The sequence below is a fragment of the Anabrus simplex genome, chromosome 1 (assembly GCF_040414725.1).
Source record: "Anabrus simplex isolate iqAnaSimp1 chromosome 1, ASM4041472v1, whole genome shotgun sequence".
NCBI lineage: Eukaryota > Metazoa > Arthropoda > Insecta > Orthoptera > Tettigoniidae > Anabrus > Anabrus simplex.
This window is the reverse complement of record NC_090265.1, coordinates 1076438653-1076457262: the sequence shown is the minus strand read 5'-3', so window position 1 is coordinate 1076457262 and position 18610 is coordinate 1076438653.

Here is an 18610-nt window from a genome sequence, read left to right as displayed (position 1 = left end):
TGTGCATACGCCAGTTGTTTTACATGGCCCCCACACAAAAAATCCAAGGGCGTAAGACAGGGCGATCTGGCGGCCAGGGTACAGGTCCTCCCCTTCCTATTTATTTATCAAAATAAGTCGCATAGAGATGGTTCCGGACAACAACTCAGTGATGTCCAAACCACATCCTGCAGTGATCAAGGAGAGGCCCATGCTCCAAGAACGGTGGGGGTCCTGGAGAAACCGTAGATCGTGTTCTCCCGTCAGAGGTCCCTCAAAGAAATGGGGACCAATCAGGTGATCACCCACGATGCCACACCATACGTCACGCCACACTGTACCTGCAAAGCTGCCTGTCGTACCCAATGGGGATTATCTACACTCCAGTAATGCATACTATGTCGATTAACGGTTCCAATGTTGTGGAACCGCGCTTCGTCCGTAAATAAGATGGTCGCTAAAAGGACAGGATCAGTGACCACATGCTGTAGGGTATGTATGTATGTATGTATGTATGTATGTATGTATGTATGTATGTATGTATGTATGTATGTATGTATGTATGTATGTATGTATGTATGTATTCTGACCGTAAGTAAGTTACAGCTGACTGTGTGTGTAGTGGTGTGCGGCCCGAGTTCACTTGTCGGCGAGGGTGAGCAAGCGGCCTTGTTTCGGTGACAAAGAACTGGTTTCTGACGTGAAGAGGGTGGCAGTTCGGCCAATAAAAAAAAGAAAAGTGGATGAGAGATAAAAAGCAACTAGCGCGTGTCACCTGTAATTACATGGAACAAAATGAATGAAATATTTATAATATCTCTGGTGGCGTAATATGTATTACTATGGAATGCTCATGGATCAGATTATAATAAATTGGATTAGTAATTGCACATATAGATTATATAAATTAAAAACTAAAATTTTTGAATTAATTTCCACAACATTTGGCTAAAATGATGATAAAATGATATAATCATGCCGCTGAAGAATGCAGTACTTAAGCTGACTTCACTTCCGATCATGAGCGCCGGACATGATATTTAAGTCAAGTCATACGAGTACATGCACACATGTTGACGTGTTCCTGAACTATTATCATCAGTTACTTCGGAGACCTTGCCAGTGGATTTTCAACGCAGAACATCTTGGAATACAATCATCCGGGATAGTGGCTTCGTTCCTGTGCTCTACACGTCTTAAAATTATGTTAACCTACAACTTGGAATAGTGCTGTGATCAGACGTCGAATGTGCAGATATTAATTCTTAATGTACGTGTTATTTCCAGCATATAATTACGTGTGTGTTTAGAATTTATTGTAACACGCTTTGTGTAAGTTTCAGCAATTTCACGAGTGAACGTGAAGGAGGACCTCGACGTAATCATCTCCAAGGAAAGATGGAATTTCATGCTATGGACTACAAGGGTGTCACCATGAAGTTTTAAACCATCGACCACCGTCAGCGGCGGCGGGATGCAGAGTCTTTCACCCTAGAATGGCAGATTGAGGATCCAGACTTCCTGATGTGAAGACATCTCCTAAGTTAAGTCGATAACGTCTTATTTATATCTGTTCTATGTAGCTTTATGCTATTCTTTCTTTCATCTTAGATTTATCCTTCATTATCTAGTAATTTATTTTTAGGCATTTTTCTGGTTGTCTCTTCCGATAGAATATGTCGTAAAATTAGCACACTTGACTGATTAATGACCACGTGGCAATAAGTTTGACAGCGAGGGTTCTGATAGAGTTATCCATGTGTTATCGAAACCATCCTTACTTATGGTGTGAATTTCGTTATGAATGTGAGCTAATTTATGTCTGGCGAATTCGATAAAGTAATATTTTGCTAGTAGTTTCGACATTTTTATGGAAATAGGACTTCTACTTGTACCTCACGTTTGAAGTAACTTGTCATCGGGATATTAATTCTGGATTACATGTACGAATTTAATTGGAGTACGTGCATTGTAGCATGTGATAATTAATTGGATTAATTAATCATCGAGACGCATTTGAGGAGGATATGATGTATTTTAGGACGATGATAGGTCCTTATGTTTCGTGATTACACATGTGTGATATTGGGATACGACAAGTTAGAGTCGTCATTGTGATGTACTGTATGTGTAAATTAGGTGGAATAGTTGCGTATGATATGAATCTTCGCGAAACTGAGTTTTTCACATGTTAATGTTGTGATACTGTTGTGCCTGATACCGATCAGGATGTAATGAAAATATGGAATCTTCCAGACGTAATGCAGTGTAGTTAAGATGATAGTGTCTTCAGATGATAAAATAAAGTCCATGTTTCTCGAGGTACTCCCCAAATTCGTGATAATATTCCAATCGTGTTTAGGAAATGTAATAATTTCGAGTTAAGGTACGGGTTGATGTTCATGAAGACCTTAGGTCTGCGAGAACAGATCTTCAATTAACTATTTTAATAATATTCGGTTCGTAACCAGGCATGCTCATTCTTCAATGTAGTATTTCGCGCTCATGTGGTAACTCGATCTTGTTGGAACATATTGGAATGTGTTAACAGGAGAGTGATATGATTGATCGACACTCGACGACGTGTAAATATTGTATATATTTTCTTCTTGATAATTTCAGTAGTTAGCTGTAGCTGTAGTGATTTTCTAGTTGTAGATAATTATTTTCTGTGTTTGATGTGCTGATGTGTGACACTTCGACAGTATTGATGGATGATGGATAGGATTTCCACACTGATGATATTTCTCCATTTATTGATTTTTGCAAGCCCAGAAGGCGCGTTATTTTGTTCAATTTATAACCAAATAATCATAGGTTCTGTATTAGTTCTCACGAAAGGAGATGTGAGACGACATGAACAGATATATCCGACGTCTCGGATTAACTTAGAAAAAAATAAAGGCAAATTCAACTTTTCATATTTTTTATGTCAACCAAAATTTTGATAAAACGAATTTCAATCTTATATTGCCATGAAAGTAAAACTAATGAATCTTGGATATTTCTTTTTTATACACGTTATTAAAATTAATGAATTTTTCCAGATTGTTCGAGGAATGTTTGGTCAAGACCTCATTTTTTGAATCACAAATTTCAATTCGACTTTACTACCTTAATAACATTAAATCGAATAAATGTAATGTAATAATGTAAAACACTCTGTTAGAATGGTAGGGAAATCAACTGACGTGTACCATCCCAATTGCTTGCATTTGATTTTGTTACATCAAGAGCCACCGTAAATTATATAAAGTAGTGATCATATCCATTATCACAGACATCAGGATGGCCAATATCTCATTTATTCAATAAAAGTGTCACATTTCTTCTACATTTTGAACATGCTTATTTTCGAACCCTATGTTAATCCTGCCACATTCATTTATTTTATAAGCCTACAGCCATCGAACTGAGCACCCCTGGGGTGTCTCTTGTTCGCTGACTGACTACGTCGGGGACAGTATGTATGTATGTATGTATGTATGTATGTATGTATGTATGTATGTATGTATGTATGTATGTATGTATGTATTATTGTAACGAGTTATCGGGGTCCTTAAAACTAAAATAACTACACAGAGAGGTAACATGGTTTCATTGTCAACTAAATGTATTGTACTACTGGTTAAGTTATTTACCACTGCAGTCGCATTCAAATTTTTTCACTTCACATGGTTTACACGAACGTATCCAAGTCCTCTGGCGCTCCGAACTCCTACTCTCCAACACGGCCCCTCAGAGCGCAGTGTCGTCCCCAAAACAGTTCACTCCACAGTTCTTCGTACATGCCACACTTCGCGTAATGAAGGAATCTTACTCTTCACTGAAACACTGCTGAATGACTCGTAACTGACCGACTCACTCCGAATTGCCTGATGATTGATTCGAGACTGACTCATGATCCCAGTTTCGCTCTTTATATAAGCCCGCAGAAGATTCTCGAGTAAGTAACTCCCAGCTTTCGCTTCAAGATCATTTTACGCCCCTTTCCACTGTAAGCCAGCAACCAGCATTTTCATAGGATCATGGCCGACAATTCGTCTAATCTTATATGTTCTCCGCTGGCTGTACCCACATCATCACCTCTCCGCTGGCATTGTCACCTTCCGCCGGTACCCCATACTCTCAACCTTCACCGTCACAGTACGTATTATTCTTCTTTTGCTGATACCTTCTCCTCACAAAAGTTTGGTGATCATCACAAAGCATTTTCTCCTATGTTGTGTTTCCCGTATCAGAGTTACCGTATCGCGGACGTCGAAATACCATCGGAAATTCCACGCCCAAGGTATTCTTCTCCACCCACATATTAAAATTACATAAATGCTGTTCATGCTTTACTAGAATTTGCAGTTATTTCTTCGTGTACTTCAAACCCTTTAATCTGAGTTTATCTCATGTGGTGTGAATGTAACGCGGTTCATTGGGTGGGAACATACACAGCTTCTGCTGCCTGCAACAGATAAGCCTCGCGGACGCTACTTTTGCTATCAGCAGGATAACACTCCCAGCCACAAGTCGACGAGAACTTGGGGTAGTTTGGGAGGAACCGCACTCCTCTCCCAGCTTGGTCATCACACAGACCAGACTTAACTGAGAACTTACGAAACACAAGACAACAACGAACTAGCTTATAAAGCCAAAATAATTATGAGACAATGATTACATGATTTATTTATTTGTTCGTTTGTTTATGGCTTTTAGTGCCGAGAATGTCCAAAGCCACGTCCGCTACACCTGGTGCAGCTCTTTCTATTTGACGCTCATGGGCGACCTGAGCGTCTGGACGTGGGAAGATGATGAGGTGCGGAGAGGGTGAATCCACGTGTCGGCGCGTAGCCTACACCTGCCAAATAGCATCAAGAGGTTGCTCATGGTACAACGTCTCCATTCGATGGACGAATCACCAATCAAAAGCGTCATATGCCCTCACTCCGTATGAACAATGAGGAGATTTTTGGAATTGAATCCAGGCATTTGGCGAGCAATCTGGTGATTAGAAAGTGTATACCACCACCTCTCCTACCCTGCCAGCTAGCATTGTGATGGTGACATTGTTTCTACCAACTAGGCTCGAACCGGCTAATCACGATGTCAGACCATACAGACTTGACGCATTAACGATCAATGCCACCAGGCAGGCTAATAATAATAATAATAATAATAATAATAATAATAATAATAATAATAATAATAATATAATCGCATGGCCCCCACTACCATGTGCATTTTATGTAATGCTATTTAGAATACCTGCGTGTCAATTTGGACATTCGCGAATGAACTTTTTTACACCCTTCAAAATACGGGTGTGAACGATCATGGGATCCGAAGTCATGCATTCTACTACCAATCCATAGAGGTTGTTATTATGAGATAGAAGAATGGCGTAATTTTGTACACATAGTGCCAAAGACGATTGACGCATATTCCAAAGTTAGTAGTGGAACAGTCCGCCTCTGTGGTGTAGTGGTTAGTGCGATTAGCTGCCACCCCCTGGAGGCCCGGGTTTGATTCCCGGCCCTGCCACGAAATTTGAAAAGTGGTACGAGGACTGGAACGAGGTCCACTCAGCCTCGGGAGGTCAACTGAGTAGAGAGGGTTCGATTCCAACCTCAGCGATCCTCGAGATGGTTTTCTGTGGTTTTCCACTTCTCCTCCAGACAAACACCGGGATAGTACCTAACTTAATGCCACGGCCGCTTCCTTCCCTCTTCCTTTCCTATCCCTTCCGATCTTCCCATCCTCCCACAAGGCCCCTGTTCAGCATAGCAGTTGAGGCTGCCTGAGCGAAGTGCTGGTCCTCCTCTCCAGTTGTATCCCCCAACCCAATGTTTCACGCTCCAGGACATTGCCCTTCAGGGGGTAGAGGTAGGATCCCTCGCTGAGGCTGAGGGAACAACCAACCCTGGAGGGTAAACGTATTAAGAAACTAAGAAAGGAGTGGAACAACTGGTAAATAAATGTATGTAACCGAGCGAGTTGGCCGTGTGCTTAGGGTCGCGTAGCTGTGTGAGTGCATTCTGGAGACAGTGGGTTCGAATCCTGCTATCGACAGCCCTGAAGATGGTTATCCGTCGTTTCCCATTTTTACACCAGGCAAATGCTGGAACTATACCTTAATTAAAGTCAAGGCCACTACCTTCCCAGTTCTAGCCCTTCCCTATCCTTCTGTCGCCGAAAACCTTCGACGTGTTAGTGTGACGTTAAACCACCAGCAAACAAAAACACAAGTGTCTGTAGAACATTTCTGGAAATGGTATGTATGCATGGTGATGTAAACTTTCAATCTAACTCGCTATTAACAAGCGTGAGAACTGGGATTCTTTAATATTGAGGACCATGGAAATGAAAGGGTCATTCATGAGAAAAAGACGTTGAAAATTCACAAGAGACCAGCCCATAATTTTCCAAACCACTTCAGTGAAATTTACTTCCAATGAAATCAAATAATGACTTTAATAACTGTTTTTTAAGTTGTTACCATGATTAATATCCCTGGCCTGGGGGCTGGGTGTTTGTGTCGTCCTTACGTAACATTCCTTGCCTCATATTCAACACTCTATACTTCCGTAATTCCACTTACACGCAGATTCCTATCATATGGTGAAAGGAGTGGCAAAAGATCTACGGAGGACGCCGCCACGAACGAATTACTTTTTAAGATGTTACCATTGATGCTTTCACGGCCCGTAAGTGTAGACATCTTGTAGCTTTTTGAGCTTATGCCGTGTCAAGAAAAGAATGTGAAATTCTTTACGTTTCGCAGAGAAATTTGCTTCACCTTTTCCGAAAAATATCTCCACTGTTAACGAGTAAAGCTTCTTCAAACGGAGCGTTCTCTGTGAAACGTAAAAAATTTCAATTTATTTTCTTGACACAGTGTTACAGTACATTGGGGCGAAGTCTGAATTCGATGACAGAGTACAGGTAAAGTACAAAAATAATAATAATAATAATAATAATAATAATAATAATAATAATAATAATAATAATAATAATAACGAAACACAAGTGTGCTCAGTGGAAAACAAGCCCTGATGGATTCGCAATGTAAAAGGGTGGTAGCAATGTGTACAATTAAAGAAAAGATAGTTTCGAATGTAACAACAACAACCTTTACTTCGATAAATATGTGTGTGTGTACATTACCGACCCCAGTCTTGAATAAGCAAATGGACAGAACGGATGTGCTGAGTGAGTGCTGCGGAATGGGGAATACCTTGAAACAATATAGAGCTGCGATAGGAAGTTGGCAGAGCAGATGGACGAGCAATGAGGTAAAGGATAAGAAGAGGAAGGACACGAAAGAGGGGTTAGTGGCAGCGCTGCTTGTAGCAGTGGTGGTGACAGTGTTGCTAATGATAGGAGGAGTGGAGACGAACCCAGGACCAGGTTCAGGTAATGTGGGCGCTCTTGAATGGGAAGAAATTGAGGCAGTAAAGGAGCTGGTGAAGGAGACTTGTCACGCAGACCAAGTACGGGATCTGACAACGAACCAGGCTGAGGATATTAAGCAATGCATCAAGGAGGAGATGAAAGAACTAAAGGGAAAGATGGAGAACAACAGAGAAGAGGTAGAAATACTGCAGAAGAAGGTCAACAACCTGAAGGAGGAGCTGGTAAAGGTGAAGATGGAAAGAATTAATGATGATCAGGAAAGAAGAAAACATATTTTTATTTATGGAATTCAAGAAGGAGCCAGAGAAAATAAAGTTGACTTGAGTGTATACGGTGGTGGATGTGGTGCAAAATAAAATGAAGATCAACTTTGGCGAGGTTGACATTGATGATGTGTATAGAGTGGGGAGAAGGAAGGGCAATAGGTCCATTAAAGTGTCGCTCTTATCCACCCTGATGGCGGATATTGCGTTAAAGAACGAGGGAAATTTAAAAGGAAAGGAAGTATGGTTGAAGAGTGATAATGGTAGTGAAGCAATTAAAGAGCTGAGAATTTTGAGGAAACATCTTTGGGTAGCGAGAAAGCAAGGTTTGAAAGGTCGGCAGTTGGTAGTTGGAAACGGCCAGTGGTCACGTGTATGGGGAGTGAACAAGCTCCAGGAAATGGATGACAAACATCAGTAGGTTAGCGAACAAGCGACGGGTGAAGGCGAAAGGAATGTCGAAGCAAGTGCTAAGTGTGTTGACGTAGTAGTGAATAACCGTGACGAAGTGACCGAAATCCAATGTCCAGAGGAGGAAGGAGCATCGGGTAGATCACCGAAGGAGAAGGGATTGGTGCTGTCACACGTAAGTGGAGCTGGGGAAGGAGAAGAAAGAAGACGCCGAGAAGGTCTGAGTAGGGGAAGGAGCCTAAGTTTAAAAGAGTTGTGGGGTAAGAAAAACAAAGGGCAGGACGATAAGGCTAGTAAGGAGAGTACCAAAATGAATAAAAAGGAAGAAGGGGGAGTTAAGAGAGGAGGGAGGGTAACGAGAAGAAGAATGATCAACACAACAGAAGGAAATAAATTTAAGGGAGGAAGGGTAAAAGATAGAGAGGGAAATAAATAGCTATATTGGAAAATAGTATTTGTAAATACTGAAGGGGTACTAAGTAAATTGGGTAACTGGGGGTGATAAAAGTAGTGGAGAGTTTTGACATTGTGGCCCTTTTGAAGACAGGGTTAGGAGAAGGAATGAGTTTGACGTGGAAAGGATTTGTGGTAAGGAACATAAGGAAGAAAAAACTGGGGAGGAGGGGAAGAAGCCCATGCGCAATAGCATTGCTAATAAAGGAAGAAATATGTGATACGATTGAAGTTTTAGAAAATCAGATGGAAGAGGTGATTTGGGTGAGAGTTAAGCTACGTGGGGGCGAGCCTAAAGAGGTATGCCTGGCCTTTTTGATACAACCACCCTAGTGGCTCAGTATAAATGCAAATGATAGTTTCTTTGAGGAGCTGATAGTGGAAATTAGTGGGATCAAGGAGAAGTGTGAAGAAGTGGGTATAATATTGATGGGCGACTGGAATGCTAGAATAGCGAACTTAAGTCCCATATACAATCAATCAATCAATCAATCAATCAATCAATCAATCAATCAATCAATCAATCAGTCAGTCAGTCAATCAATCAATCAGTCAGTCAATCAATCAATCAATCAATCAATATTCTAAAGGCTAATGCCTTGTCGATGCAACCACTCTTTTCTTTCATTGGCTGTTCGTTTCAGTTCCATGTAGTTGACACAACCTAACCTCTCTTCTTGATGTCGTCCAAATACTTCATCCTAGGTCTTCCTCTCCTTTTCCTTCCCAGCACTTTCCCTTCAAGTATGTTAGTGATGAAAGTATTGTGTCTTATGACATGTCCAATAAATTTTAATTTCCTGTTTTCCATTTCGTTTAAAAATCTTCTCTCTTCTTTAACTTCCCTTAAGACTTCCAGGTTGGTTTTTCTTTCCATCCAGCTCGTTCTGGTCATTTTCTGCCATATCCACATTTCAGCAGCTTCAAGTCGATTCCATTCTAATTTACCCAGAGTCCAACTCTCACTTCCATACTGAAGTGTACTCCATGCAAATGATTTTGCAAAGGATTATCTGACATCTATATTCATGTATGTGCTGGTTAAAATTGCTCATAAATTCCTGTTTTGCCAATGCTATTCTTCTCTTTACTTCCAGGAAGCATCTATTATCCTCTGTTATCAAACTACCAAGATAACAGAATTGTTTCACCTGATTAATTCTGTCGTCATCAATTTTTATATTGGTTTTAATTTCTTCCATATTTTTCCGTACTACCATTACTTTCGTTTCCCGTTTGTTTACTTTTAATTTCCATAGTTTAAGAGTGCCTGAGAGGACTTTCAGCATTCTATTCATTTCATTTCTTTTTCTGAGTCTGCAATTAATACGATGTCATCTGCAAATCTGATACAATTTATCCTTTCACCATTGACTTTTATTCCCTTTGTCTACTCCTTCATGATTTGAATAGCTTCCTCAATGAACGTATTAAATAAATACGGTGATAGGGGACAACCTTGTCTACCACTCTTTTCCTAATCCTGGCCTTTTCTTCTACCTGATTGATGATTATTTTTGTACTTTGGTTCAGATACAGTTGATTAATCATTCTTCTATCCTTCCAGTCCAGTCCTATTTTCCTCATAGTTCTAAACAGTAGTTCCCAGTTCACATTGTCAAAAGCTTTTTCTAAGTCAATGAAGGTAAGATAAGTCGTGCTATTCATTTCCATCCTTCTCTCCAATAACATGCGTAAGGCCAGAATAGCTTCTCTTGTTCCTCTGCCTTCTCTAAATCCAAATTGGTCTTCTCCAACATATTTATCTACTCTTCCTTTGATTTTGTTCTTAACTATGTTAAGGAGTATCTTGGAGGCATGTGTTAATGTAGTGTTCTATAATTGGTGCAGTCAACTGCCCTTCCTAATTTAGGTATGGCAATGGTCCTGCATTGTGCGAAGTCTTCTGGTACGATTCCTCTTTCGTAGCATTCATTTATCACTCTGAATAACTGGTCTTTCATGCTGATGCCTAAATTTTTGAGTAATTCTGCTGGGATGTCATCTACACCGGTTGCTTTTCCTTCTTTCAGATTCTGAAGGGCATGTTCAAATTCATGTCTCATAATTGGAGGACCTTGAATTTCTCTTCCACACTCATTAATATCTTCAATTAGCTTATTGTCATTCTTGAAGTCCTTATCATCGTACAGTTCTTCTATGTATTATTTCCATCGAGCACATATCTTATCGTTGTCTATCAGTAACATTCCTTCTTTATTTTTTACTACTGCAGATTTGGTTCTATTTTTGTACTGAAGGGCACTGATTTTCTTATAAACTTGACCCTGTTTTCCCTTTTTTATATCTCTTCAGCGAAGTTTTTGGTCCATTTGTTTTTCTTCTCTGCATTTGGTCGTGATCTGATTATTAATCCTTTTGTAGTCATCAACATTGTTTTCCTTCCTGAGTTTATTCCTTTCTTGAATTAGGTTTAGTATTTCTTCTGTCATCCAAGGTTTTCTGGGATCCAATTTCCTTTTTCCTAAAAGCTCATTTGTTGCTTCAATTATCCTCAGCTTGATGTTATTCCACTGCATTGGCTCATCACTTCCATTATCTACTTTATTGGTTCGTTCTTCAAAAGCCGCCTTTGTTGCTGCTTCTTTCAGTCCTTCTAGTCTCCACTTCTTTTTGATAGATATTTTGGTTCTTTTAAATCTAATGTTGCACTTGGCTAACACAAGTGTTTGGTCACTATCTATATCAGGATCTGGGTAGCTGTGGCATGATTTTATCTGATTCCTGTATCTTTGCTTCATTAGTATTAATATATAATCTAACTGAAATCGTCTTTTGTCTGGCGCCTCCCACGTGTACCTTCTTCTAAGAGGAACTTCAAATAATGTGTTTGTAATAACCATATCATTTTGACTGCAGAAATCTACCAAAATTTCACCTCTTTCATTTGTTTCCCCCAGACCAAAATTTCCTACTGTCTTATTGCCAGTATGGAATCCCACTATTGCATTAAAATCGCCCATTATTGCGACATTATCTTTTTCTTTAGTTAGTTTTAATAGTTCTTCAATATCTTCATACATAGTCTCTACTTATTCCAAGTCATGAGCCGATGTTGGGAAATATGTCTGAATTATTACTAAGTCCACAGGTGTACTATTAATTTTCACCATCATTAACCGGTCGTTGACATGGTAGGTACTGCAAATATTATTTGACCATTTTACTCTTTTTATAACTGCCACTCCATGCTTTCCTCTTTTCTCTCCACCACTATCTAAACTCATCACTGTAGAAGTTCTCCATTTCCTTCCCATCTTGTCTCACACATACCTAATATATCTATCTCATTCTTCCTTATCTGGACTTTCACTTCATCCAGTTTTCCTGCTTTCAGTAGCGTTCGTACATTCCATGTTCCCATCTTCATGGCGGTTTTAGAGGGATTTCGCTTGCTAATGACCTGAGAAGCCCTCTTACCTGTCCTGCCAGATCCTGGGTTCCGAAATCCATGATAAGTAATTAACGTTTCTTCACTAATGTCAGCTTCCATGGTTGCATTCTACTTGGGATATTCTTAGGATCTTTAATGGAGTGTTTTCCCGTTGCCTTCTCCATTCTATGCCGTTGACCAATATGTATAGGTTCATCCGCCTTTAGGGGCAATTTCTCGCCACAAGGACAAGAGAGTGCCCTGACCTCAATTCGTTCATCCACCCTCGGAGGAGGCTGTTGACGACATTGAGGGGGGAGGGGCACTTATACCGGTGGCCACTCGGTCCCCCTTAAGTCGTCTTTTACGACAGGCAGAGGTTACCGTGGGTGAATTCTAACCCGCAGCCCACACCTTCCAAAAATGAACTGTAGCGTAGACACGATCAATAAAATATTCTACAATATGTATTTTTGATTAGTAGTATCACTTTGTGTGTGATGACAATTAAAATTCCTTGAAGTTATGTTTAATACTGATTACAAGAGATGAAGCTTTATAATTTAGGGATTTATCCGGGACCCGTTGTCGTACCATCTCCTTTAATATGCTTATCGGGATGATTTTGGGATCTATGAATGCGAAGACCTCTCGTACCTTTAACAAATTTATCGCAGAGATCAGTTTTATTAACTCAGCGCCAACTTCGGAAGAAGTCTGCGAATGTATTAGTAATTCTTATGATGGACACATCCACGAGTCAGCATCTGTAGTAATAACCTGAACTTCCACATCGGAGATGCCAGTACAAATTCCGTGAATCCTCGAATGACGTATCTCACAGAGAAGTAATACATTGGATCTTGCGACACCTGATTTCTACATAGACGGCAGGCAATTGTTCGTTATCTTCTATCTAACACTCACAATAACAGAGAATAACTAACTTAAACGGAATTATTTTTATGAGGAACTGGCTTCGTGTAAGAATAATATGCATATGTTACGTCGTATTCCCAGATGTGCTAAGTATTTCGTCGCCGAAAATTTATGTCACCTAATAGAGCGTTGCATAACTTAAACGTTGAATATCATACTGGAAATACACGACGCTTGAATACTAACAAGATATGGCTACCGTTCCTTAGTTAGTGTAAAGGACACCTAGGTGGTGTTAACTACCATAATATACCTTTCGAAAAGGTCAAGGAGAAATTTTACAGTCAACGACAAACAAGAAACTATAACAAGATGGCTGCCGTCTTATTCACAGATGAACTTAAGAATTTAGTGGAAACTTTGTGATGAAAAAACCTCAGCCACGGAAGATAACACAATCACCTATGTAAAACACACTAGAAAACTTTGCAATCAGTCGGTGAACCTTAAAACGAACACAATTTGGTTGATTTCAATACAGATATGGCTTGACTGAAATCAATTGTCAACTCCACAGCCTTCTGTAAAAAAGGCGAAAGGAATTATGAGAAACGAAGGAAGGGGCAAAGATAGTGAAATAAATGAGTATGGGCAGAAACAGCTTCAATTATGTTCAACGGGTAATTTATACATTCTGAATGGATGGCGGACTGGGGATAACGAGGGGAGTTGACATATATTACAAAACAAGGAGGGAGTGTTATCGACTTGGTAATCAGCTCGGAGGAGATGATGGCGAGCATAAATAAAATGGAGGTTGTGAACAGGGCTAAAGCTCAACATGCTCCGATATCTATAAACCTGAGGAGAATGGAACACGGGAATAAGTTGGGAAAAGGAACGAGTGATAGAGAAAAGGGTATGCGACTCATTAAATATCAATGGACAGAGGACACTAAAACAAGACTTCATGAGTATTTACAAAATGAATTCTAAATTATTAATGTAGGGTGCGAAGTAGCATTGAGATGTAATAATGTGGATAGAGACTTGGAGATAGTAGAATACCCATAAAGAGGGTAGCAAAGGTGATACGTCATAGGGGGTAAACGGTAGAAGAGACAGAGGGGTGGTTCTATAGCGAGTGTAATACGTAGATTGAGGAGAGTAGTTTTAAGGGCGCAGAAAGACTTTAGGAAGCACGGAGGGGGAGAAGAGAGGGAAAGGTTTTATAGACTGAGGAGGGAATACAAGGCAAAGATAATATAAAGTAAAAAGTTATGGAAGTAGGAACAAGTGGAGGCGATCAATAGGGAATGCAAAAGCAAGGCATATTTCCGTAAACTGTTAGGTGAGAAGGATAGGTGGAAGGGGGAAAGAGGGGTGGAGGCGATTGGGAAGAGGTTGGCAGTAGGGAATTATGAGTTGGATAAAGAAATATCAGGGGAAGAGGTATTGGAAGTGTTAGGCAAAGCTAAAAATAGGACATCTGGGGTTGGGAATAGAATAACAAATGTATTTTGGAAAGAAGCGACCAAGAATAGTACGATGAGGGAGTGTATAGTGAAGGTGTTCGAAGGTACCAATTTCCCGAAGGAGTGGCCAGAAGGTATTATATGCACTATGTACAAAAAGAAAGGAGCTAGGAGAAACGCTAGTAACTATAGGGGCATAACCCTTTTAGACGCATTGAGTAATGTGTACACGGGTGTATTAGCGAATAGGTTGAGAAAATGGGAGGAAAAGTTTTCTATATTATCGATCTATCAGAGTGGGGTCAGGAAGGGACGCAGAACAATGGATAATGTGATGATAGTGAAGACAATATTTGATAAGCATGTGAGGAAGGAAGGAAACAAGGTGTAAATAGCAGCGGATGATTTTGAAAAGGCCTTCGACACAGTGAGTAGGTAAGCGCTGCTTGAGAGACTGGGTAGGGTGGGAATTTCCAAAAAGATGAAACGTGCCATTGAGGCCATATATGAGGAAGTGTACTGTAGTATAGGATTAGAAGAAGGGGTTGTAAGTGGTCTAATCGAATCAAATATAGGTGTAAAACAGGGCTGCAAATTATCTTCTATTCTTTTTTGATTTTTATCAATGATATATTAGAAGGGCATGGGAAGAAGTGAGCGAGTCCCGTATTAGGTGATATAGAAATCCCTGGTCTGATATTTGCAGACTATTTATTATTGATGACGCTGACGGGGGGAGGGTTACAGAGAAGCTTAAATAAGCTTTCGGAGTACGCTAGGAAGTGGTCGTTGAGAGTAAATAATACTAAGATAAAGGTAATGGTATGCTGGAAAAGCAGGAATTGGAAGACAAAGAAGCATTGGGTGATAAATGCGGAGGTAATAGAGGATACAAATCTGGGTGTTTGTATAAGTAGGAATGGTAAATTGTCCGACCAAATTAATCAAGTAAGTGGAAGGAGCTAGCAGCACTTTCAGTTATAAGAATACTGGCAAATAAATTCCCAGGGGTAGATTACAAAATACAGAGAATGGTATTTAAAACAATGGTTTTAAGTAGGGTGTTATATGGAGCAGAAATATGGGGGTTAAAAAGGATCGTACTATATGAAATCAGATTGTTAGTAGATTTGGCAAAATTGTAATGGACCTCCCAAATTGTACGCCTAACGCAGCGGACAGAGTCATGTGTAATGAGTGTATACAGGGTGATATCATGAAGAGAGTGTTGGGATACTGGAGAAGGTTGGTAACGGGTGGGGGCGGCTTACTCCTACAAACGGTCTACCAGCACCAAATGAAGTGTTCTTTTTGAGAGTATTGGATTGACAAAGTGAAAATATCATTGAGAGATTGGGTTTAGGAAATTATTGGGTGAGGGATTGGGAAAGAAGGAATGCAGTTTGTTGGAGGAATACGTTAAGAAGAATTAAAAATATTCACTTACAGGTAATGGAGGCTGAATGTGGGAGAAGGACGTCCCTAAACATGTTTATTAGAATCAAACAAGTAGTATAAGAATAGATAATGTGAACAGATTAGAGAGAAGAGCAATAATTTGGTGGATGTTGTGTACTCACAGAAATAAAGGGTGGACAAGAATGAACGACAATTCGATTTGTTTATTGTGTGGAGAGACAAGGGAGGAGTTCCACTTGTTAATAGCATGTAAGGGAACTCGTGCGGAGAGAGAGAAACTCATGAGTGAGGGACACTTGGAAGCACTGTAGGACAATGATCAGAAGATTGTTAACTGGATAGCGAGAGAGTGGAAAGAACCTGGGACCTTAAACAAGTTTTTAGAAGTTGCCAAAAAACGCTGCATAAAGAGGTTAAAGGAAGTTGAAGTTAGAAGATAGCAGTGAGGTAGATGTATATATTGTTTCTCCTGTGGTAGTTATTGTGTTGCTGAGGATATAGGACATCAGTGAGTGATGTAGATAAGCAGTGGAGAATTAAGATCCTCACACTGATGATTAGCAGAGTGGGGGGAGATAACGGGTGTGTACAAGTGGCGTCCTATGTCAGGGCTCAACTCCCCGACTCTGCTGAAAGACTCGGACAGCTGACCGAGAGTACACCCGCCCTGGCGTAAGTAGACTGCTATAGCTAGGCATTTTTTGTTTGTTTTTGTCTTGTTTGCCGTTTTGCCGAAAGATTTATTCAATAGGGTTTTCCATTATTTATACCTTGTCTTGATTGTATTATTGTTTGAATTGTATATGTTTCCTTTTTTGTGTTTGTTCTGTCTTTTATTTTCTCCGTAAAGATTAATTAGGTTGAAAAACGGTAAAATCTGGAGAAAAATAAAACTATTAATACTACATTACCAACCAGCTGGATACAAAAGAATAACATAAATAATTTGAAAGGGAATTTGAGACAAATTTTACAAGTGATGGTGAGACAGAATATTTATTGAGTAGATCACAAAGCATGATGAAAAGTAGTAGTAGTTTAAACAGTTAATCTAGATCGTTAGATGTACAAAGACTAGTGTCTAAATCGTTTACAAGGAATAATCTAGCACGAGAATGTATCGAACAATGGAATAAAGAGCATGTAAGTTTAAGTAAACAAATAACCCCATCGAGACATTAAACAACATAGTTAGATGAAGGTAGCTAAATTCTATACAAGTGTGTCATAAATCTATGTACCATGAATCATACAAAATTTTAAACAAGATATGGGGTAGAATGAGAGACGGGACCGGAATGAGGGAAACCGAGAGACACGACCAATAAGAAAAAAATATTCTCATTAGATGCATAGGGAATAACTGCACACACGCGAAGATAGTATTGTCTTTGAAGGGTAGAAGTAGTTCGAATGCACTGAAAAGTGTATGTCCAAGCGTCCTTCAAAGATCCGTAGCCCATGAATCACAGAATCGGATTTAGTGCTCTGCACTTGGTGACACTCCCAACTGCCTCACCGACCGGCGAAAGATGAATGAAAAGATATGTTTTACATAATGTGATCTCTATATCCCCCCTGAAGAACACCAGCGGTCGATGGGAGCAGAGAACGAGCTCTGTCCTATATCAGGCGCTCGGCCTCTCGTTCAACCCTGGCGAGTTAGGCTGGTTGACGAGTATCTTAAAGTTCATTATGGAAGTTGCGAGACATAGAGTTGAGTCACGGAGGGGGGAGTCAGCTGATCGTCCAAAATGGCGGTCAGTAAGTGCAAAACAAGCCCGGCAGAAGGTAGTGTGATATGAAGTGCCTGGAGTACACAAGGTAAGTTCGGGGCATCACAGCACAAAGGCATAAGACCAAAAACGTCTACATGATGTCTATAATTTTTAAATTGTCGCGAAGGTCATCCGTCCTTTACCTTCTATTGCTAAACAACTTTATCAATCGTATAAGTGTCTGTCATTATAGAATTTTAGATGTCGTTACATTTTGGTACCGGAATGATGTACCCTATGTCCACCTCAGCTGTGATTCCTAACTGCGGTTGAATTTACGTCATAGGCTAGTGCTCCGTTATTGGTTCTAAGCTACGTTACCCACAAGTAACAGCATGCCTTTGCTTTTTTACAACAGCCTAGCTTGAGACAGATAATGGGAATATTACCATTGGATAACATTGTGTAATGGAGGGTTGAACGGTCGCCAAAACAACCGAGCAACTTGGTTGCGTGTTGCAAATCGCGTAGCTGTCACCTTGCATTCGTGAGATGATGGATTCGAATCCCAGATCATGGTTTTCAGTCCCGTCCTGTTTTCACATCAGATAAATACTAGGGCTGTGCTTTAATTAAAACCACGGCCGTTGCCTTCCCAATCCTACCACCTCTCCAAACTTGCATCGCCAATAACATTTGACGAGTTTTATAGAATATGATTATCGTAATAGTGTAGTAATGTCCAAATCCACCCACCTTTCATTCCTGTAAAGCAAAGTTGGTCTAAAAAGGACTTGTGTAAAGATAGTTTCGCCTCTTCCTTCGTACAGAACATTGTTGATCGCGCAACTGCGAGCTCGTTGCATTAACTTAGCTGCGCTTTAACTTCACCTTTTTCTTCTTTTTACAATTCGCTTCTCGCCGCACCGGCACAAATAGGTCTCTTACGACGGCGATAGGATAATAAAGGGCTAGGAGTGAGAAGAAAGCGGCCGTGGCCTAAACAGAAACCGTATTGACCTAAACCAGGGTCTCTCAGGGTGCATACACCAGTGTATTGGATTGTGCACGGTGCAAAAGACAGCTTGGTTGACCAGAGTCCACTCCTCGATTTAGAGCAATAGTGCTGTCTCTCTCTTTCCCCACGCCTGTCTCGCTCGCTCCGCCTGTCTCCCACTTCCTCACTTGCTCCGTAGTGCTCCAAATCCAAGCCGA